This window comes from Hyla sarda, chromosome 5 (genome assembly GCF_029499605.1).
Source record: "Hyla sarda isolate aHylSar1 chromosome 5, aHylSar1.hap1, whole genome shotgun sequence".
Lineage (NCBI taxonomy): Eukaryota > Metazoa > Chordata > Amphibia > Anura > Hylidae > Hyla > Hyla sarda.
Genome location: NC_079193.1, coordinates 315,059,198 through 315,082,763, shown reverse-complemented (window position 1 = coordinate 315,082,763; position 23,566 = coordinate 315,059,198). Strand labels below are relative to the sequence as shown.

The following is a 23,566-nucleotide window of genomic DNA, read 5'->3' as shown; positions in this document are numbered from 1 at the left end:
AAAAAAAGTGAACGAACATAGCGAATTTGCGAATTTCGCGAATATAGGACAAATAAATGTCAATATATTCATGAAATATTGCGAATTCGAATATGGCCAATGCTGCTCATCACCATGGCGTACAAGGCCATCCATACATCTCTGATCTGATCTCCTGATACCACCCCTCAGTTAAAGAGTACCTGCCACCAAACTAAACTTTTGATATACAGGGGGGCGATTTACACAGGTTTTTTGTGTATATTTGTCGCAAAAATGTCACATGTGCGACTTTTTGAACGACTTTTAGTGGCACGATAGCCTGTACGATTTTTCACTAAACAGATGTTTTATACAAGATCTGCTTTTTACTTTGCAGTGGTCACTTTATGATGTGCCACTTTTCTAAAGAAAAAAATCACAGATTTCTTGCACAGTCTTCAATTACACAGAAAACCTACACCAGAACAGATCTGACTCTGATAAATCTCCCCCATTGTTCCTTATGTAATTTTAACACTTTGCTATTTACTTGCTGTTAAAATTCTCAACCTTTATATGTTTTTAATGTGATTGAAAAAACGGCCACTAGGTGGCTCTGTTCTGTTCACTGCTACAAGTCAAACAGTTAGTTTGGTCTCCTCCCAGCCTTGCAGGGCCACAGCTCTTGCAAGCTTCAGTGACATCATGCCTGCTGGGGAAAGCCCACTTTCTCCTGCCGGGAGCTTACACAATGTGAGCAAGGGGAAAGGTATGATATAGAGCTTTTTAAACCTCGGAAAAAAAATGTTTCATGGCAGAAGGTGTGTTAGGAGTAGTTAGGGAATATAATCTTAGTTTATAAAATATGGTTTGATGACAGGTACTCTTTAATTTCTGATCCTCTCAAGACCTCTGCCTTTGCTCTCCCATCAGATGCACCTCACACAACCATCTCCAAGACTTCTCCCCAAGGGCTTCACCCATACACTGAAACTCGCCACTCTGACTCCTTTGGCTCTCATCCCCCATCAAGACCTTCAAAAGTAACCTGAAGACCTACAAGAAAGTCTAAGACCCACAATAGCCCTGCTCCCACTGCACTAAGAAAGGCTGCTTTCCTAACTTCTCATAAATGACCAGCTGTCATTTTATCCCTTATTAATTGTACAGCGCCCTGTAATCAAAGGCGCTAATAAACAAATAAATAATAAACATTTATGGTAGTTTCTGGAGACATTTCTACTAAGTCCTGAGCATTTTTTCAAAGTGTTGAGCATGGTGTAAACCAGCCAATAACTCTTGGATGTTTGGCAAATGTGTTTTGCACAAAAATTAGCAACTGTCACGATGCCGGCTGGCAGGTAGTGGATCCTCTGTGCCAGAGAGGGATGGCGAGGACCGCGCTAGTGGACCGGTTCTAAGCCACTACAGGTTTTCACCAGAGCCCGCCGCAAAGCGGGATGGTCTTGCTGCGGCGGTAGTGACCAGGTCGTATCCACTAGCAACGGCTTACCTCTCTGGCTGCTGAAGATGCTGAAGATAGGCGCGGTACAATGGAGTAGGCAGAAGCAAGGTCGGACGTAGCAGAAGGTCGGGGGCAGGCGGCAAGGATCGTAGTCAGGGGCAACGGCAGGAGGTCAGGAACACGGACTAGGAACAGACTAGGGAACGCTTTCACTAGGCACTAAGGCAACAAGATCCGGCCAGGGAGTGCAAGGGAAGTGACTAGATATAGGGAAGTGCACAGGTGAACACAATAAGCTAATTGGGAAGATTGGGCCAGGCACCATCATTGGTGCACTGGCCCTTTAAATCGCAGAGACCCGGCGCGCGCGCGCCCTAGGGAGCGGGGCCGCGCGCGCCGGGACAGGACCGAGGGAGAGCGAGTCAGGTACGGGGACCGGGGTGCGCATCGCGAGCGGGCGCTACCCGCATCGCGAATCGCACCCCGGCTGAAGGCGGGACCGCAGCGCACCCGGTCAGTGGATCTGACCGGGGCGCTGCAACAACGAAGATGAGGCGAGCGCTCCGGGGAGGAACGGGGACCCGGAGCGCTCGGCGTAACAGTACCCCCCCCCTTGGGTCTCCCCCTCTTCTTGGGGCCAAAGAACCTGAGAAAAAAAAAACTCAATTTTTCCATGAAGAGGTCCGATGCAAATTAGGAGGGGTTCTGTGTGGAAACGTACGAGACAGTCCAATCTTTTATTGTAAAAACAATAGATGTAGAGGGGTCTGGCGAGACTGGTCACAGGAACGTAGAACCTGTTGATGAGAGAGGCCAAAAAAAATTTTCCTGCAGATCCGGAATCCAAGAAGAGCATAGTAGAGAAGGAGAAGGTAGAGGCAGATATCCGCACAGGCACAGTAAGGCGTGGAGAAGCAGAGTTGACATCAAGAACTGTGTCACCTTCGTGCGGAGTCAGCGTGCGTCTTTCCAGGCGGGGAGGACGGATAGGACAATCCTTCAGGAAGTGTTCGGTACCGGCATGGTACAGGCAAAGATTCTCCATGCGGCGTCGTGTCCTCTCTTGAGGTGTCAAGCAAGACCGGTCAACATGCATAGCCTCCGCGGCGGGAAGCACAGGAACAGATTGCAGAGGACCAGAGGAGAGAGGAGCCGGAGAGAAAAAACGCTTCGTGCGAACAAAGTCCATATCCAGGCGGAGCTCCAGACGCCATCCGGAAGAACGCATGTCAATGCGAGTGGCTAGATGAATGAGTTCATGTAGGTCAGCAGGAGTCTCTCGTGCGGCCAGAACATCTTTAATGTTGCTGGATAGGCCTTTTTTAAAGGTCGCGCAGAGAGTCTCACTATTCCAGGACAACTCGTAAGCAAGAGCACGGAACTGAATGGCGTACTCGCCAACGGAAGAAACACCCTGGGCCAGGTTCAGCAGGGCAATCTCGGCTGAAGAAGCTCGGGCAGGTTCCTCAAAGACACTTCGAATTTCCGAGAAGAAGGAGTGTACAGAGGCAGTGACGGGGTCATTGCGGTCCCAGAGCGGTGCGGCCCATGACAGGGCTTTTCCAGACAGAAGGCAGAACACGAAAGCCACCTTAGACCTTTCAGTAGGAAACTGGTCCGACATCATCTCCAAGTGCTGGGAACATTGCGAAAGAAAGCCACGGCAATACTTAGAGTCCCCATTAAATTTGTCCGGCAAGGACAGGCAGAGGCTAGGAGTGGCCACTCGCTGCGGAGGAGGTGCAGGAGCTGGCGGAGGAGATGATTGCTGAAGAAGTTGCGAATGTTGGTGCAAAATGGTGGACACTTCCGACAGCTGGTGGGTTAGATGGGCGATCTGTCGGGCGATATCAGAGACAACTGGCAGGGGAACCTCAGCGGGATCCATGGCCGGATCTACTGTCACGATGCCGGCTGGCAGGTAGTGGATCCTCTGTGCCAGAGAGGGATGGCGAGGACCGCGCTAGTGGACCGGTTCTAAGCCACTACAGGTTTTCACCAGAGCCCGCCGCAAAGCGGGATGGTCTTGCTGCGGCGGTAGTGACCAGGTCGTATCCACTAGCAACGGCTTACCTCTCTGGCTGCTGAAGATGCTGAAGATAGGCGCGGTACAATGGAGTAGGCAGAAGCAAGGTCGGACGTAGCAGAAGGTCGGGGGCAGGCGGCAAGGATCGTAGTCAGGGGCAACGGCAGGAGGTCAGGAACACGGACTAGGAACAGACTAGGGAACGCTTTCACTAGGCACTAAGGCAACAAGATCCGGCCAGGGAGTGCAAGGGAAGTGACTAGATATAGGGAAGTGCACAGGTGAACACAATAAGCTAATTGGGAAGATTGGGCCAGGCACCATCATTGGTGCACTGGCCCTTTAAATCGCAGAGACCCGGCGCGCGCGCGCCCTAGGGAGCGGGGCCGCGCGCGCCGGGACAGGACCGAGGGAGAGCGAGTCAGGTACGGGGACCGGGGTGCGCATCGCGAGCGGGCGCTACCCGCATCGCGAATCGCACCCCGGCTGAAGGCGGGACCGCAGCGCACCCGGTCAGTGGATCTGACCGGGGCGCTGCAACAACGAAGATGAGGCGAGCGCTCCGGGGAGGAACGGGGACCCGGAGCGCTCGGCGTAACAGCAACTTTTGTAAAGTAGAAAACTGGTGTACAAGGTATAATACATTTCCCACATTGTTTACAATATTTTTGTATAGTCTTTACCTTCCAGACTGGCATAGATCTAGGTCTAATGAGCCAGACTGAAAATGTTTGGAAAATTTGATCTGCGGTCAGGCCAGGACAAAATTGAGATTTCTGCATTTTTTGCCACAGCAGCCACTGGTCACTGCACTTAGAGTGGCAAAGGCCCATGCTTTCTGATCTTAAATCTGAATCTGGCACCGCCGCCACTTTAAGTCAGGGAGCAATGGCTGCTGGTACTTGTGACAAGTGATGCCACGCCCTAAGGAGTGGAGCAGTAGGCCATCAGGGTGTGCCAAGAAAGTGCAAGCCTTGACCCTGGTGAGGACCATGGAGCACCAAAGCCGCGTGGCAGTATACCTGGGCCTCTGGGAGTACTATGTCTGTGGGGGAGAAGACTGGTAAAATGGGATGGGATGGGATGGGATGGGGGGGGGGGGATGGTGTTAAAGGGAAATAAAAGGGTGTTTTTAAATTATTTTCATTTCAGTATCTTGACATTGAATCTGTGATCTTTTTCCACTAACTAACATCTACCCTTACCCACATTTACTAACATTCACGGAAAGAAAGTACTTAAAGGGGTACTCCGCCCCTAGACATCTTATCCCCTATTATTAACCAAAATTGAAAAGCACAAGTTGTAGCACCATAGGCCACTATACAATACTCTCACAGAAACTGAGGCCAATTATGGAAAAAATGTATTAATCTTTATTAGAAAATATTTTAAAAGAACATACATAAAATCACATAGATGATAAATGGGTGGTCAGATTGCAGGTACTGAAAAAGCGGTGAGTATATCCCTGGTATATCTAGGGAAACTGTATTGCATGTCCGAGGACTATTGCAACTCCATGGTTCAAATCACTATCCATTGATTAACGTTAGGAAACAGTCTTCCAATGAATTTGTATAAACCGCATGGAGGTAACAGGAAACATACATTACAAAAAAGCAGATACAATTGCTTAAGAATAGGGAGAAAGTGATAGAGTAATAACCAGTAAATAATGACAATACCCAGTCATGCACCCTATCAGGGGATACCTCACCTGCCCCGAACGCGTTTTCGCTTGCTGCTTCATCGATTTTTCTGTTCCGTCCACGCCCATGGAGATTAGCTACAGTGCCATGAGTTGCAAACTTCTTGATAATGTTGCGCACTGTGGACAAAGGCAAATCTAGATCTCTGGAGATGGACTTGTTACCTTAAGATTGTTGATATTTTCCCACAATTTTGGTTCTCAAGTCCTCAGTTATCTTCTCCTCTTTCTGGAGGCACACACCGACACACAATGCAAAGACTAAGTGAACATCTCTCCTTTTTAATCTGCTTTCAGGTGTGATTTTTATATTTCCCACATCTGTTACTTGCCCCAGGTGAGTTTAAAGGAACATCACATGCTTGAAACAATTATTTTTCTACAATTTTGAAAGGGTTCCAATAATTTTGTCCAGACCATTTTTAGAGTTTGGTGTGACATTATGTCCAATTTGCTTTTTTTCCTCCCTTTTTTGATTTAGTTCCAATACACACAAAGGGAAGAAACATGTCTATAGCAAAACATGTATTACTGCAATCCTTTTCTGTGAGAAATACTTCATTTTCTTGAGAAATTTCAGGGGCGCCAACATTTACCGCCATGGCTGTAAATGATTTACATCTTTTAACGTCTTTATATTATAAATTAAAGATAATGTTGATAAATCTGTTAACATTTTTGGCAACAATGACACATTTAGATGTCATCAATAGGCCAGGTAATAATGAATAATATTGGGTGGCCTTGTGCTGCATATGGCCTTCCAAGGTTAGATATAATTTGCCTGTTATGATTTTTCATATATTTTCTTATATTATAGGGTAGGGTTACATATTTCAGAATTATGTCAGTCACACTGACATACAGCATCAACCAGAAATAATTCAGTTTTGGCAGAGAACGTATTAAATTGACAGTCATATTACGTTTCCTTGCCCTACAGACACTTTCATCTCTGATGTCCCTTTTCCAGTGGCACATTATAATTGTGGGTTTTTAAGGCAGTGACATGAGTGCAGCAATGAAGAACAGCCAGTTTCATCCAATTTTTGGAAGAAAAATGACATTGACAAGAAATGATGGGATTTTGGGAGATTGGTTTTATAATTTCCTTACTTTAGGAAGTTCTCCGGTTTTATTGAATCAAGTTTAATCAAAGTACAATGTTATCAAACATTCTGATGAACTTTATTTCTCAATTCCTTTTTAAGACCTCTGTATGCAGGCAGTGAATGAAAACATTCTGGTTTAGATGCAGATGCTGAATACATGCACAAATCTAATACTTCTCACAGCTACAGGTAAGAGTTTGCTATATTTTTCTGGTCTAGACATTTGTCTTTTAAGTGGTACTCCGCCCCTAGACAGCTTACCCCCTATCCATAAGATGTCTGATCATGGGGGTCCTGCCACTGGGGACCCCTGCAATCTCCCTGCTGCACCCAGCGTTCATTTAGAGCGTTGCGGTGCACGCCGCCCGTGATCGTCACGCCCCCTCCCTTAGACTTGCATTGAGGAGGCATGGCCGTGACGTCATGAGTGGGGTGGGACTTTGACATCATTAGCCTCCGCCCCGCATCGCCAGTCATCCAGCACAAAGTGAAGTTCGCTCCATGTACCAGATGTCTGGGGTGCCGCAGCTGAGATCGAGGGGGTCCCCAGCAGTGGGACCCCCATGATCAGACATCATATCCCCTATCCTTTGGAACGGGGATAAGATGTCTAGGGGTAAAGTACCCCTTTAAGCTAAGCAGTCTGGACACCAAGAAGATACATTTTACCTATCAGGTGACATTGTTGTAAACTATTAGTACAAGAAAGAGATGGTGATGATGTTTACATAGGCCTCAAGTAAAGAATACCCCCCTATGAGGTCTATATACCCTAAGCAACACCCACCACTTTATATTACAGTGCAATTTTTTGATTTATACTAAGCGAAAAGAAACACAAAAAAATCACATTTTTATTCTCCGGCTAGGTGCACGATCTGCTGGAGATACCATTACATCTCAAGAGCAAAGACTGATATACACTGCTCAAAACAATAAAGGGGACACTTAAACAACACAATGTAACTCCAAGTCAATCACACTTCTGTGAAATCACACTGTAAACTCAGGAAGCAACACCGATTGACAATCAATGTCACATGCTGTTGTGCAAATGGTACAGACAACAGGTTGAAATTATAGGAAATTAGCAAGATACCCCCAATAAAGGAGTGGTTCTTCAGGTGGTGACCACTGACCACTTCTCAGTTCCTATGCTTCCTGGATGATGTTTTGGTCACTTTTGAATACTGGCGGTGCTTTCACTCTAAGGGTAGCATGAGATGGAGTCTACAACCCGCACAAGTGGCTCAGGTAGTGCAGCTCATCCAGGATGGCACATCAATGCCAGCTGTGGCAAGAAGGCTTGCTGTGTCTGTCAGCGTAGTGTCCAGAGCATGGGGGCGCTACCAGGAGACAGGACGTACATCAGGAGATGTGAAGGAGGCCAACAACCCAGCAGCAAGACTGCAACCTCACCTTTGTGCAAGAGGAGCACTGCCAGAGCCCTGCAAAATGACCTCCAGCAGGCCACAAATATGCATGTGTTCACTCAAATGGTCAGAAACAGACTCCATGAGGGTGGTATGAGGGCCCGAAGTCCACAGGTGGGGGCTGTGGTTACAGCCCAACACCGTGCAGGATGTTTGGCATTTGCCAGAGAACAACAAGATTGGCAAATTCGCCACTGGCGCCCTGTGCTCTTCAAAGATGAAAGCAGGTTCACACTGAGCACATGTGACAGACGTTCTACTGCCTGCAACATCCTCCAGCATGACCGGTTTGGCGGTGGGTCAGTAATGGTGTGGGGTGGCATTTCTTTGGGGAGCTGCACAGCCCTCAATGTGCTTGCCAGAGGTAACCTGACTGCCATTAGGTACCGAGATGAGATCCTCAGACCCCTTGTGAGACCATATGCTGGTGCGGTTGGCCCTGGGTTCCTCCTATTGCAAGACAATGCTAGATCTCATGTGGCTGGAGTGTGTCAGCAGTTCCTGCAAGAGGAAGGCATTGATGCTACGGATCGGCCCGCCCGTTCCCCAGACCTGAATCCGATTGAGCACATCTGGGACATCATGTCTCGCTCCATGCACCACAGACTGTCCAGGAGTTGGCAGATGCTTTAGTCTAGGTCTGGGAGGACATCCCTCAGGAGACCATCCGCCACCTCATCAGGAGAATGCCCAGGAGCATGCCCTTTTGACTTGTGTTAAGGACATTACATCAAAGTTGGATCAGTGTGGTTTTCCACTTTGATTTTGAGTGTGACTCCATATCCAGACCTCCATGGGTTGATACATTTGATTATACAATACAAATACAATACAAATTATACAAATACAAAAGTATTTCATACTAGGATGTGTTATTTTAGTGTTCCCTTTATTTTTTGGAGCAGTGTATTTCTGTCTACGAGCCAAAGGTTACACCGTTTTATCTGCACCTGAGCCTTGGTGGTATAAAACAGAGACACAGTTATGATATTTGATGGGAGAATAAATCTGAAGAAATCCGTATATAAAGCAGCAGAATCCTGACATGCTGTAAGGTGATATCTCTACATCTCACATCTACATAAACACCATTTGTATAACTGGGACATTTTTCCATGTCGAGCAGCTTCACAGAAGATGTCCATAAATAGTTGAAATGACATAAAAGGTGTCTTATCAAGAAGCCTTTTAAATTGCATTTTCCCAAGGTTATATGATAGCCATTTATCTTCCAAAAGAGACAGCTGTTATTTAATAGGCTTGGTTTCTCCCAATGTATTCCCCCTACTGTGCTGAAGATTATTCACTTTATATTCTGCTGATATTCCTCTAAACAGTTTTGCAGCTCCCATATAAACTTAAAGAAAAAAGAAGTAAAAGGAATCGATTTATGACTAGGGTCACCTAGAAAGAATTAGGCTTGTGACTTTTTGTATATTGTTAGGTCCCTGTTAGGTCCAGTTTAAAGTAAAGTTATAAAGAATCATAACAAATATATTAATATTCTATAATCACCAAAGAAAAATTGAGCTTTATTCAGAATTCAACATACATATAAAATACATCTAAAAAAAAATAAAAATAAATAAAAAGGAGGAAGTGGACATCAAGAAGGCGGCAACCCCAGGACAAAATGTTGTATTATATATAGTAAACAAACAATTACAGCATAATACAGAAACTGTAATTGTTTGATTACTATATATTAGAGATCAGCAAATTTCTGAAAAATTTGATTCGGCCAATTCACAGAATTTTCCGTAAACATTTGGTTTGGTTTGAATTTATTTGTGGTGAATCACTATTAAAAACAGCTATTTCTGGCCTACAGAGAGGTTCAATAGGGGTGTAGAACACTTTATCTTACCCTAACATGCATAGGGAGTGTGCTGTGTTAGTTAAATAATACTGTTATTTAGTATGACATGCAGATTACAGGCATCGCTATTAGAATCACTGCAACAGAGCGTCTGGATGCGGCAGATATTTTGTGTAATTTTTATTTAATTTAAATTTAATTTATTTACATTTTTTTGATTACCCATTCTGTTGAGCATCGAGCTGGTGGACCTCCGCCTGGTGAGATACCACCTTTTCCAGACCTGCCTCTCAGCGCCCCCCTGACTGTGAAAGTGTGAATGTGTCATTTAATCAGTTATGGCTCATTGTTATCGCTACAACATGTTTCATTGGATTCTTTTGATAATACCACAGGTAATATGATGTCGATGAACATATGGCCTCAGTCTTGAAATGATTTATTTAAATTTAAGCTTTATATTAGATTCCCAAGTTTAATGTCCTGGTGTTTACTTGGAACTTATAGTGTATGACCACAAAACCCAATCTTACAAGGAGTCACATGGCTGTACAATGACAGAGTTTAGAGGTGGCAGTAGCATGATGAGACCATAATCTGGCAGAATGACACAGCCTTAAATTGGTGGCAGCAAGAGGAGACCATATAGTGGCTGAATGACACAGTTTGGAGTTGGCGGCAGCATGAGGAGACCATAGTGCTAGCTACCATAAAAATGTTAAGGTAATGTCCTAAGCCCAGCAGCATGGATAAACCATATAGTGGCTGAATGACACAGCTTGGAGGTGGCGGAAGCATGAGGAGAACACATATTAGCTGAATGGCACAGCCTGGAGTTGGCGGCAGCATGAGGAGACCATATAGTGGCTGGATGACACAGCCTGGAGGTGGTGGAAGCATAAGGAGAACATATAGTGGCTGAATGGCACAGCCTGGAGTTGGCAGTAGCATAAGGAGAAAATATAGTGGCTGAATGGTACAGGCTGGAGTTGGCGGCTGCATGAGGAGAACATATAGTGGCTGAATGACACAGCCTGGAGGTGGCAGCAGCATGAGGAGACCATATAGTGGCTGAATGACACAGCGGGGAGTTTGCGGCAGCACAAGGAGAACATATAGTGGCTGAATGACACAACCTGTAGGTGGCGAAAGCATGAACAGACCATATAGTGTCTGAATGACACAGCCTGGAGTTTGCGGCAGCAAGAGGAGACCATAAAGTGGCTGAAGGACACAGCCTGGAGGTGGCGGAAGCATGAGGAGACTATATAGTGGCTAAATGGCACAGCCTGGAGTTAGCGGCAGCATGAGGAGACCATATAGTGGCTGAATGGCACAGCCTGGAGTTAGCGGCAGCATGAGGAGACATATAGTGGCTGAATGGCACAGCCTGGAGTTAGTGGCAGCATGAGTAGAACATATAGTGGCTGAATGAAACAGAGTGGAGGTGGAGGAAGTATGAGGAGAACATATAGTGGCTGAATGACACAGTGTGGAGGTGGCGGCAGCATGAGGAGAACATATAGTGGCTGAATGGCACAGCCTGGAGGTGGTGGCAGCATGAGGGGAACATATGGAGGCAGAATGAGACAGCCTGGAGGTAGACGCAGCATCAGGAGTCCTGAAAGTGACCCGTTGACAGAGTGGTGCAGTGGGTGGCAATACCAGTACCCGGTGATGAAGGTGGGTGAAAAAAGGTCTGATGCAGAGGAATGTTTGTAACTGGGGAGCAGCACCTTAAATCTGTTTGGCACTATCCATATTTGTGAGGAGTTGGTGTGACACCATGGCCAATCTACTCTGATGCATCAGGCATTAATGTGTGGAAATCCTGACTGATCCATGCCTGATCAATCTTCACAAAGGTCAGTCTCTCCACATTTTTCGTGGACAGACGAGTTCTCCTTGGGGTTACTATGGCCCCTGCCGCACTAAACACCTGCTCTGATGGCACACTACTGGCCGGGAGGGCAACTTTTCCAGGGCAAACTCTGCTAGTTGCGGCCACAAATCAAGTTTGGCTGCCCAGAAGTCCAGTGGATTTGAAGATGTGTTGACATGGTCATGTCAAGGTATGCCACCACCTGCTGGTTCAGGTCCTGCTCCAGGTCTTCACTATGCGGGTGAAGAAAGGTACTCATCAGCGACTGTATACTCAGGCTGCTACTAATGGAGCTGGTACTGCTCCTGCCACCCCACCCCTCCCCAGCAGCCATGGCGGTGAAAGGTGAGCGCACAGGACCCCCGAGTCAGACCTGCGAGAGGATGGACGATGGCAGAGATAGGCATCGGCTAACTGACTACGTAGGATTTCTCTGTAGTAGGTCAGTTTGTCCTCCCTCTCAGTGGGTGTAAAAAAGGCCCCCATTTTGTGCCAGAAGTGAGGGTCCAATAAGGTGGAGATTCAGAAGTCATCCCGTTGCCGAATGGTGACAATTCGGTGGTAACTACGCAAACAAGTGAGCATTCATCGTGCCATTTGTGCAAGTGACTTGGAGGGACTCCCTGCCTCTATCTCCACTGCATACTGCCACTGTGTGTCTGGGTCCTCTGTCTCGCCTTCCACATAACCCCCTAGCTCCTTTTGCTGCTCCTGCTCCTCCTCTCCTGTCAGATGACTAGAAAAATGCCAAACATAAATTGTGCTCCACTGTGCCCCTCTCCTTCCTTCTCCACCTCATCTTCCAGTTCAGCCCCCACAGGGCTCGTGTGGCTGTGAGATGTAGATGCCACGTCTCCATTGCCCTGACCAGCCATCGTTTTCAACACGTGTTGTAGGAAATGAAGCAGTGGAATGACGTTGTTCATCCCGTAATCCTGGCGATTGACTAATAATGTGGCTTCCTTAACCTGTTCATACGCCCTGCTTCCCGAGTCCTTAAGGACTGAGGGCGTATGGATACGGCCGTGGGAATTCCATTCCCCGCCGCTAGCCGGTTGAGGACCGGATCTGGATGCCTGCTGAAATCATTCAGCAGGCATCCCGGCACATCGCCCAGGGGGGTCCCGAGCCTCCCCCCCCCCCCCCATGTCGGCGATCAGAGAAAATTGCATGTCAATTCAGACATGCGATTTTCTCCAATTCCGGGCTGATCGGGTCTCTGGTGACCCGATCACCCGGAAAATAGGGCTGATCGGAGTTGTCAGCGACAGTCCCGATCAGCCTAAGGGATAGGAGTGAGGTCGCAGAGCTGCGATCTCCTCCTATCCCCTGCCATTAGCAGAACTGAGTTCTGACCAATGGCAGCGCAGGACAGGAGGTTGCCATGGCAACCCCCCATTCTGCCCACCCCTGGATGTCGAGGGGATCGTGAGAAGAAGTTGTAGGCCGTACCTGCAGGAAAAGATGCCTGGGGACCCGGGATCTTTGCTGGGGGGCAATTGAAAGTAAAATGATCTTTACTGTGGCAACCACTAGGAAGGCCAAACTGCAACTCCAAGCATGCCCAGACAGCCAAAGGCTGTCTGGGCATGCTGGGAGTTGTAGTTTTGCAACATCTGGAGGGTCACAGTTTGGAGACCACTGTTACAGTGGTGCCCAAACAGTAGCCTTCCAGATGTTGCCAAACTACAACTCTCAGCATGCCTGGAATGCACAGGCATGCTGGGAGTTGTAGTTCTGCAACATCTGTCCCGTCAGATCCTCTCTGATGACACCTGTCTCGGGAAACACCCAGTTTAGAAGAGGTTTGCTATGGGGATTTGCTTCTAAACTGGGCGCTTCCCGAGACAGGTGTCATCAGAGAGGATTCAGACAGAAAAGAACAACCTTAACTTCAGAAGCTCATAAGTACTGAAAGGATTAAGATTTTTTAATAGAAGTAATTTACAAATCTGTTTAACTTTCTGGAGCCAGTTGATATATATATATATATATATATATATTAAAAAAAAATAAGTTTTTTCCTGGAATACCCCTTTAAGCCATTGGAAGGGATCCCAGGCCTGATCTGGTGCTCCCCCCACAAACAAGGACACCCGTCAAATTTCTCAATAATAAAGTGCAATATTCTCCCTGTGACTTCTAGCCCCAACACAATATAACATATGATACACAAATGGCAGCTCTAATGGTCCAAACTCTTGAACACAAATTAAATGGTCTCACTGCAAGCAAGATAAGCAATTTCTACATAAACAATGCTTGACAATAATTACACTACAGCTGCAACATAAAATGATCAAATATCTCAGATCACATCATATAGTCAAAGGAGCAAATACATGTACATCACACTGTCAAGTAGAGAGTGGGTCCCCCCCCAAAAAACCCTAGGTCCCCACGTGTTCCGTCACTCTTGGTGACTTCCTCAGGGGCGCATGGCTATAGTATCACAGACGTATCTTTATATATCATAAGTATTTAGTACGTCAGTGCCGAGCTTCATATCCTTTCATGCACACGCTCTCTATACAACCAGTTCCGGTGTCACAGACTAAAAACAGTTCCGGTATCCTGCTTCACTCCCATAAAAATGCGCATGCGCGAGCTGTTAGTCCGATATCAATACCACTTACCAAGGCGGTTACAGCCTATTTCCCCGCGCATGCGCATGTTCCGTGGCATTTCCTCCGTATCGCGCAACTTCACGGATCTCGCACATGCGCAGTAAACCATCAAGTGAGTTCGGGACAATAGCTCATGCGCGGTGAGTATCAGAGCCATATTAACTGGCCCTAGCAGTCCAACTGCGCGTTCGCAATATAAGACGCATGCGTTCTAGATAGTATAGTATACATCTATCCTGGTATCATACAACGCATGCGCCAATCACATCAGTAGATGGTATGATACATGTCTATCTTGTTGCTCTATTGCCCATGTGCCGGAACTAACCAAGTAACACATAGCAAGATCGCGCACACACCTGCCTTTTGTGCCATTAAAACACCACCATATTAGGGTATTATCAATAGGATATGAAAAGAAATTAATGAGGAGAATACTTTTTGGTACTATCCTAAGTGCAAATACACACTCATCCTGTGTGGTGCTATTTGAACCAAAAAAAAAATATATATATATATAGAGATGAAAAAAATGAAAAAATAAAGAATAAAAAATAATAAAAAATCTCATATATATATATATATATATATATATATATATATATATATATATATGTATATATATAATGCAACATTCTGCCCCAGGGTTGCCGCCTTCTTGATGTCTACTTCCTCCTTTTTTAGATGTATTGCATATGCATGTTGAATTCTAAATAAAGATAATGTGATTTTTTTTTCATGTCTTTTTTGAGTAGCTCCATTTTTCTTTGGTGGCTATATAGTTATAGGAGTCTATGTTTGGCCATATTTTTTCCTCTGTGTGACGGGGTGTCTGTTATTAAAATACTTATATTGAGGGCTGAAGTCCTGCAGGAACATGAAGGAACTGAGTTCCTGAACTTCTACCACAGCAGGAACACTGTTCCCATTAGCATGAGTCCTGCAGGACCAGCCCTTGAGTAGAAGAGTTCCCACACTTTTTTTTTTTTTCCCAGGACTTGACCCCTGCTTATATGGGTGAATAACACATATACAGACACGCATGCACACATATATATATATATATATATATATATATATATATATATATATATGGGATGAATAAATACAATGATCCCCCTACTGGGCAGGGTGAATTCACTTTTAACAAAAACGGACAATGTGAATACTACACATACAAAAACCGTTCACCAAATATAAAGTGTACACCTATAAAAAAAAACTAACAGCAAACGTATTGCAGGTAGAGGGAAAGATCATTCCTATCATTAAGACCTGCAGCACTTAATGCGTTGAGGTAACTTATCCATCTAATTTCCTTTTTTTAACAGGATCTTATCCCGATCTATCCCTTGTCCTGCAACAGTTACTCTCTCGATACCTGCAAATTTGAGATGTGAAACGTTTTTTCCATGGACATCTTTCATGTGGGCTATAAACTTCTGTGACCCTTTGCCTGTGTTCAGACACTATGTAATTGTTCCTTAATCCTTTTGTTTAAATTTCTTACAGTCTTCCCTACATAATACATGCCGCAAGTACACACGAGCTCGTAGACTACGTGTGTACGTGTGTACTGCGGCATGTTATAAATTGTTTTATAGGTGTACACTTTATATTTGGTGAACGGTTTTTGTATGTGTAGTATTCACATTGTCCGTTTTTGTTAAAACTGAATTCACCCGGCCCAGTAGCGGGATCTGTGTATTTAATCATCCCACACCTGTACCTGTCCAAGACCGGAAGAAGCATCATTTGGTGCAAAACTAGCTGGTCGTCTTGGGATCTCCCCGCACCGTCCACACGTTTCTCTCTCCCCTCAGCACAGCCCCGATGTCTGCTTAACGGTTGTAAAGATGCTCTCACGGAAATAAAGACAAGCAACAAGGTGGTGAGTCGCAGCGTTTTCCTTCTTTATTGTTTCATATTCAAGTCGCAGAGTCTTATACGTTTGCACCACACCTGGACACCAAGGGACTGTTAAATTTCCTGCGCAAGAGCTGCTTGCCCGCATTGTTCACATATATGTGTATATATATATATATATATATATATATATATATATATATTTTTTTTTATGATACGCTTTTTCCCCCCCACTTTAAAGATTTTATACATTCGCTTGTGTTTTTTTTAACCTGTTGAGGACCAAGGGCGTAAACTTACGCCCCTAGTCCCACTCCCGTGATATAACGCGGGGTTACACGGTCACAGTGAAGCCGGGACCCGCCTCTAATAGCGCACGGCACTGATCGCAGTGCCCCGCGGTATTAACCCTTTAGCCGCGCGCTCAAAGCTGAGCGGCTAGAAACGAAAGTAAAAGTGCCCGGCTAGCTCAGGGAGCTGTCCGGGATCGCCGCGGTATAATCGTGGCATCCCGAACAGCTGTAGCACAGGAGGAGGTCTTCTTACCTTCTCCTGCGCTGTCCGATCGCCGAATAAATTCTTTAAGCCTGAGATCCAGGCTTGAGCATTCGATCGCCGAAAACACTGATTGATCCATTCCTATGGAGATGGATCAATCAGTGTAAAAGATCAGTTAATGCAATGTTATAGCCCCCCCTATAGGAGCTATAATATTGCATAAGAAAAGTGTAAAAAAATCATTAACCCTTTCAATGATCCCTTCCCCTAATAAAAGTTTGAATCACCTGGCATTTCCAAGAATAAAAAAAAAACTGTGTAAAAAAAATAAACATATGTGGTATCGCTGTGTGCAGAAATGTCCGAATTATAAAAATATACTGGTTTTTAAACCGCATGTTCAATGGCGTATGCGCAAAAAAATTCCAAAGTCCAAAATAGTGTATTTTTGGTCACTTTTTATATCATGAAAAGATTAATAAAAAGCGATCAAAAAGTCTGATCAATGCAAAAATGGTGCCGCTAAAAACTTCAGATCACGGCACAAAAAAATGAGCCCTCATAGCCCCCTGAACATGGAAAAATAAAAAAGTTATAGGGGTCAGAAAATGACAATTTTAAACGTACACATTTTCCTGCATGTATTTATGATTTTTTTTCAGTAGTAATACAAAATCAAACCTATACAAGTAGGGTATCATTTTAACCGTACGGACCTAGAAAATAAAGAAAAGGTGTCATTTTTAACGAAAAATGTACTACGTAGAAACGGAAGCCCCTAAAAATTACAAAATGGCATTTTTTTTCAATTTTGTCGCACAATGATTTTTTTTCCCGTTTTGCCGTAGATTTTTGGGTACAATGACTGATATCATTACAAAGTAGAATTGGTGGCGCAAAAAATACACCATAATACAGATTTTTTGATGCAAAATTGAAAGTTATGATTTTTTAAAGGTAAGGAGGAAAAAACGAAAGTGCAAAAAACCAAAATCGCCTGGTCCTTAAGGAGTTAATATTCTGTAGTCTTTTTTTTACAAAGAAAAACTAATGCAGAAATGGATTCTAGGCTTTTGTCTGGAAACATTTTGGTATCAGAATTAACAATTATGGCACTGGACACTGCATGCAGCATTTACTTCTGTCTGACTATGGAAGCCGATCAGTACACAAAGGGGGATATTTATCAAAACCTATGCAGGTGAAGAGTGGTAAAGTTGTCTATAGCAACCAATCAGATTGCTTCTTTAATTTTTAACAGGCCCTTTAACCCCTTAAGGACTCAGGGTTTTTCAGTTTTTGCACTTTCGTTTTTTCCTCCCTACCTTTTAAAAATCATAACCCTTTCAATTTTCCACCTAAAAATCCATATTATGGCTTATTTTTTGCGTCACCAATTCTACTTTGCAGTGACATTAGTCATTTTACCCAAAAATTCACGGCGAAACGGAAAGAAAAATAATTGTGCGACAAAATCGAAGAAAAAACACCATTTTGTAAATTTTGGGGGCTTCCGTTTCTACGCAGTGCATATTTCGGTAAAAATTACACCTTATCATTATTCTGTAGGTCCATACGGTTAAAATGATACCCTACTTATATAGGTTTCATTTTGTCGTACTTCTGGAAAAAATCATAACTACATGCAGGAAAATGTATACGTTTAAAAATGTCATCTTCTGACCCCTATAACTTATATAAATCTCCCCAAAAAACGTTATCAATGGTGTCTGGCTCAAGTATAAAAAAAACTCTCCTGGTACAAATAAAAATTGGGCACCCAGCCTAAAAGGGACATTTAAGGCTATTGACACAACCAGGGCTTCTGCTAAAGTCTTTGTTGACAAGTGACTACCGTATTTTTCGCCATATAAGATGCTCCGGCATATAAGACGCACCCAATTTTAAAGGATGAAAATCTAGAAAAAAAAAAGATTCTGAACCAAATACAATGTAAAGTATAGGACAGTGATCTTCAACCTGCGGACCTCCAGATGTTGCAAAACTACAACTCCCAGCATGCCCAGACAGCCGTTGGCTGTCTGGGCATGCCAGGAGTTGTAGTTTTGCAACATCTAGAGGTCCTTAGGTTGAAGACCACCGATATAGGAGGTAATACTCACGTGCCCCTGCCGGTCCGGACCCGTCACCGCTCATCACCGCTGCCTTGGATGTCGCCCTCCATCGCTGTCGCCGCGTCCCCAGGGTGTCCCCGTCGCTCCAGAACATCTCTGCTGCCTGGTATCCTCGCTCTCCGTCGCTGCCATCACGTTGCTACGCATGCCGCTACGCACGCCGCTCCTATTGGATGATGGGACGGCGTGCGCGACGATGTGATGATGACGAAGGAGAGCGCCGGCCATGCAGGGGATCCCGGCATGGAGCAGACACCGAGGAGGCATGTAAGGTCCCTCGTGGTGTCCTGTAAGCTGTTCGGGACGCCGCGATTTCACCGCGGCATTCCCGAACAGCCCGACTGAGCAGCCGGTTTAGTGTCACTTTCGCTTCAGACGCGGCAGTCAGCTTTGATCGACGTGTCTGAAGGGTTTATACAGGGCATCACCGCGATCGGTGATGTCCTGTATTAGCCGCGGGTGTGTATTCGCCGTATAAGATGCACCAACTTTTCCCCCCCAGTTTTGGGGAAGAAAAAGTGCGTCTTATATGGAGAAATATACGGTACTTGTTTTTATGTCCACACAAACCAACAGTAAGACCAGATACATGGCAGAGCAGTATTCACAGAGCGAGTATGTGGCCTATAGAGTACCTGAAGTTCTATGGATCTGCTGTGCTACTTTTCTGATTTGGCTTTGGTCTATGCTTGGGAGAAGAGTCTAAGTATCGTACTCCAAGGTGCGAAAGCTGAACTTCTGCTGCTAGAGTGTATTTAGTCACTTTCTAAGTGTGGTTCCAGTGTGGGCCATGGCTGGCTCAGCAGATAAGGTAGCAGCTGTGTGTTGCCAAAAGGGGGTCAGAGCATGAGTAGATGTAGAAACTAGAAAAAGGAATATAAAGATTAATGGAAGGGTTTTATCTGGGCCAAGATATTTTTATTCTTGTACGGTAGGGATTGGCAAAAAAAAAAATGGCAAAAAGGGCGTCTTTCTTCACTGGACCATCCTAGCCCAAATGTCCAGCAACAATCCAGGTTGGTCACAGTAGAGTCAGTGTGGTACAGGTGATTCTAGATAGAGAAGGAATCATGAGCACTGACTTGGCTCAATACACATACTGTATATTAGAAACAAATTCAGCACACCTTCACTAGGGAAACACGATAGTAGTCAGGCATCAGAGAACAGGAGGAGTTGGCTTCAAAAGGTGATGCTGAGCTGATACTGGAAAGAGACAGGATTCGGGACGGTGTTTGCTATATAGAGACATAGTGGAGATTTCTCAAAACCTGTCCAGAGTAAAAGTTGCTGAGTTGCCCATAGCAACCAATCAGATTGCTTCTTTAATTTTTCAGAGGCTTTTTCAAAAATGAAAGAATCGATCTGATTGGTTGCTATGGGCAACTCAGCAACTTTTTCTCTGGACAGGTTTTGATATTTCTCCCTCTATGTATCTACATGCTACAATAGGTGTTGGACTCTTAGTTCCAAACTATGAGGTGAGCAATACCAATATCGTGTTTCACCTTATTGTATGTAGTAAATTTGAGTAGCCGTATTAGTCCAGTGATGCAGATGCAAATCATAAAATGTTGCAGTATCTTGTAATACCCTTTTTATTGGACTAACAGCATTTTGTAGAGACAAGCTTTCGGGATTCCTCCCTTTATCAAGTCCAAAGCAAATCTAAGCTCACAAGTAGAAGACACAGGTTACATCTCACAAATATGCAGGGGTTAAGACAATAGATGTGGAGAATTCACACTCAGATGGGCCATAAATTGTTCTGTTATGGGAACATAGACTGAATAGATAAGGATGAGAAAAAGGGGGAGGGAGGGGGGAGCAGGGGAGAGACTGGGAATTAAGCAGGACATAGTGAGATGCAAAAGAGAACACAGTGCAGGTTATAAGAGAATCCAATATATAGCACAGGTTATAAGAAATTTTGATAATGAGATAAGAAGCTCAAATCCACATTAAGTCCCCTGTTTTTCGAGTCAAAAAACAGTATCATTTTGGCTTCAAATGTCTTTCTCTCTTGTGTGTTTTTGAAGTTCCCTCTCAGTATCTTGATTGTAAGGTCATGTATGGAGTGGCCTGTTTGGGTAAAATGGTGTCCAACTGCGGTGCAGTTGTCATTTTCGGTATGGCGGTTGATGGAATGTCTGTGTAGGTTCATCCTTTCGTTGAGTTTCCGGCTGGTTTCACCAATGTAGCATCCCATGTCACACTTGGTGCATTGTATGAAATTTATTGCACTAGAGAGCGCCCCTATCTTTCGTTTTACTTTGCATATCCTAAGAACAAATTGGGACTGATTGGCTAAACACGATAACTTAGACCACTTGGTTGGACAACAGGTCTGCTGTTCCAGCAAGAATAACTTAGCCATGTGATATGATAAAAGAGGTAAGGAAAGTTCTATGGAGAGGCCCCCTTGTTATATCAATGTGAAAGTGTCAACCAGTCTACGATTAGGTATCTTCCTTTATTTAAATTTAAGTTATGCCACTCTTCTTTTTCTTTCAGGCTATAAGGTAATAAAAAGTTTAGAAATATCGTAGAATTTTTCACTAATGGACCAAAAGCTATACCACTCGAATATTAATATTTCAGCTTACAATTACTCTGGTTTAATAATAAATGAGTGCAATTTAATAGATGAACAATAAAAAATGCAATATGATGTTTTTATTGCTTTGAATTATGACTGCACGCATTCTTCATATGAAAAAAGCAAATTACCATCACGAGCGGATCGCTGCATGGCTCTGTAAATCATTGCAGCAGGCTTTCTAAATCCGTCATTAGTTTTCAAGGGCACATCCTATGAAAGTAAAATTACATATTTGTCATCATGTTGCCTGTAAAGTTTACAAACTAAATGCCTAATGAAGAAAATGGCATTTATAGAAAAGAAACTGCTAACTGTGTCACCTAGTCAATATCTGAAAGAGCCTTGAAAAATGTACGAGTGGAATATAATTTATTGGATAACCACCAATAGGTGGCACTATAATAATTTATAGCCAACACTTTGACACATTTAAGATCTTGTCTGGTAAATTTTATACCCTATTCACATGCATAGATCTGTTTAAAAGATCTGCAAGGAAAAGCTAAGGATAAGTTCCACTGTTACAAGGGTTCTAATCCATTAAGACTTGCATCCGGAGAAGAAATTTGAGTTTTAGCCTTGTATTTGTCATGCAGATTCGTTGAAAATGACTCCACATGAAGATAACATCATGGTGCCAAAATAGGGATGGGCTTACCATCTATCTGGCAGCATGACTTTCTGGGGAAGTGTTGTAGAGGATACAATGCTGGCAGATCACTAAATGGCAGAATTGGGCTTAAAGGGGTGCTCCACCCCTTGACATATGGGATAGGAGATAAGATGTCTGATCACAGGGGGTTCCGCCGCTGGGGACCCCTGCGATCTGCCTGCTACACCCAGAGTTCGTTTAGAGCTTCGGGCGCAGCTCCGGAGGCTCGTGACGTCACAGCCGCATGACTTGCATTGAGGGGGCGTGGCTGTGACATCACAAGCGGAGGGGGGGGCGTGACGTCACAAGCCTCCGCCCCGCATCGCCTATCATCCAGCATGGAGCAAAGTTTGCTCCGTGCACCGGATGTCTGGGGTGCCGCAGCCGAGATCACAGGGTCCCCAGAGGTGGGATTCCCATGATCAGACATCTTTGGATATGGGATAGGATGTATAGGGGCATCAGATGCTACCTTTCCTGGGCCTTAAAGGGGTACTCCGGTGGGAAAACATTTTTTCTTATCAACTGGTGTCCGAAAGTTAAACAGATTTGTAAATGACTTATATTTAAAAATCTTAATTCTTCCAGTACGTATCATCTGTTGTATACTATACAGAAAGTTGTATAGTTCTTTTCTGTCTGACCACAGTGCTCTATGCTGACACCTCTGTCTGTGACAGGCACTTTCCAGAGCAGGAGAGGTTTTCTTTTTGGATTTGTTCCTGCTCTGGACAGTTCCTCACATGGACCGAGGTGACAGCAGAGAGCACTGTGGTCAGACAGAAAAGAACTACACAACTTCCTCTGTAGTATACAGAAGCTGATAAGTACTGGAAGAATTAAGATTTTGAAATAGAAGTTATACAAATCTGTTTAACTTTTTGCCACCAGTTGACTAAAAAAAAAAAATGCTTTCGACCAGAGTACCCCTTTAACTGTGGCGCTCAGTACTCAGATACCTGTAAAATCCCTGTGATAGCATTAGACTATAAACTATTCCTAGAAGAAACAACAAGCAAACTTGAGCAACACTAAAAACGGTGTCTTGCAACAAACAGCATTTTCCAAACAGAAATATTAGGATAACACAAACAGGAACCAAGAAATATTCAATGATCTAGGAAGAACTAAAGAAACAAAAGAAACATTTAAACAGACTCAGATAATATACCATATTTTTCACCGTATAAGAAGCACTTTTTCATGCGTCCTATACGGCGAATACACACCTATCGCGGCGATCCCTGCGGCCATCAACGGCCGGGACCCGCGGCTAATACAGGACATCACTGATCGCGGTGATGCCCTGTATTAACCCTTCAGATGCGGCGATCAAAGCTGACCACCACGTCTGATGCCAAAGTGACACTAACCCGGCTGCTCAGTAGGGCTGTTCGGGACCGCTGCGGTGAAATCGCGGCGTCCCGAATAGCTTACAGGACACCGGGAGGGACCTTACCTGCCTCCTCTGTGTCTGCTCCGTGTCGGGATCCCCTGCATGGCCAGCGCTCTCCTTTGATGTCATCACATCGTCGCGCATGCCGTCCGGTCATCCAATAGGAGCGGCGTGCGCAGCGACGTGATGACGGCGACGGAGAGCGTGGATCCCGGGGAAGAAGACGTCCGGAGCGTCGGGGACACCACGGGGATGCGGCGACAGCGATGGAGCGACATCCAGGGCAGCGGTGACGAGCAGTGACGGGTTCGGAGCGGCGGGGACACATGAGTATTACCTCCTATACCAGTGGTCTTCAACCTGCGAACCTCCAGATGTTGC

General features: G+C 44.8%; 1 long non-coding RNA gene across 1 annotated transcript in view; it reads left to right on the top strand.

The window, feature by feature from the left end:
* LOC130272724 (uncharacterized) overlaps positions 1 to 23,566 on the top strand; it is a 33,609-nt gene that overhangs the window by 5,760 nt on the left and 4,283 nt on the right. Inside the window, exon 2 of the long non-coding RNA XR_008843705.1 lies at positions 6,375 to 6,464. This is a non-coding gene — a long non-coding RNA (uncharacterized LOC130272724). The remainder of the gene's footprint in view (positions 1 to 6,374; positions 6,465 to 23,566) is intronic.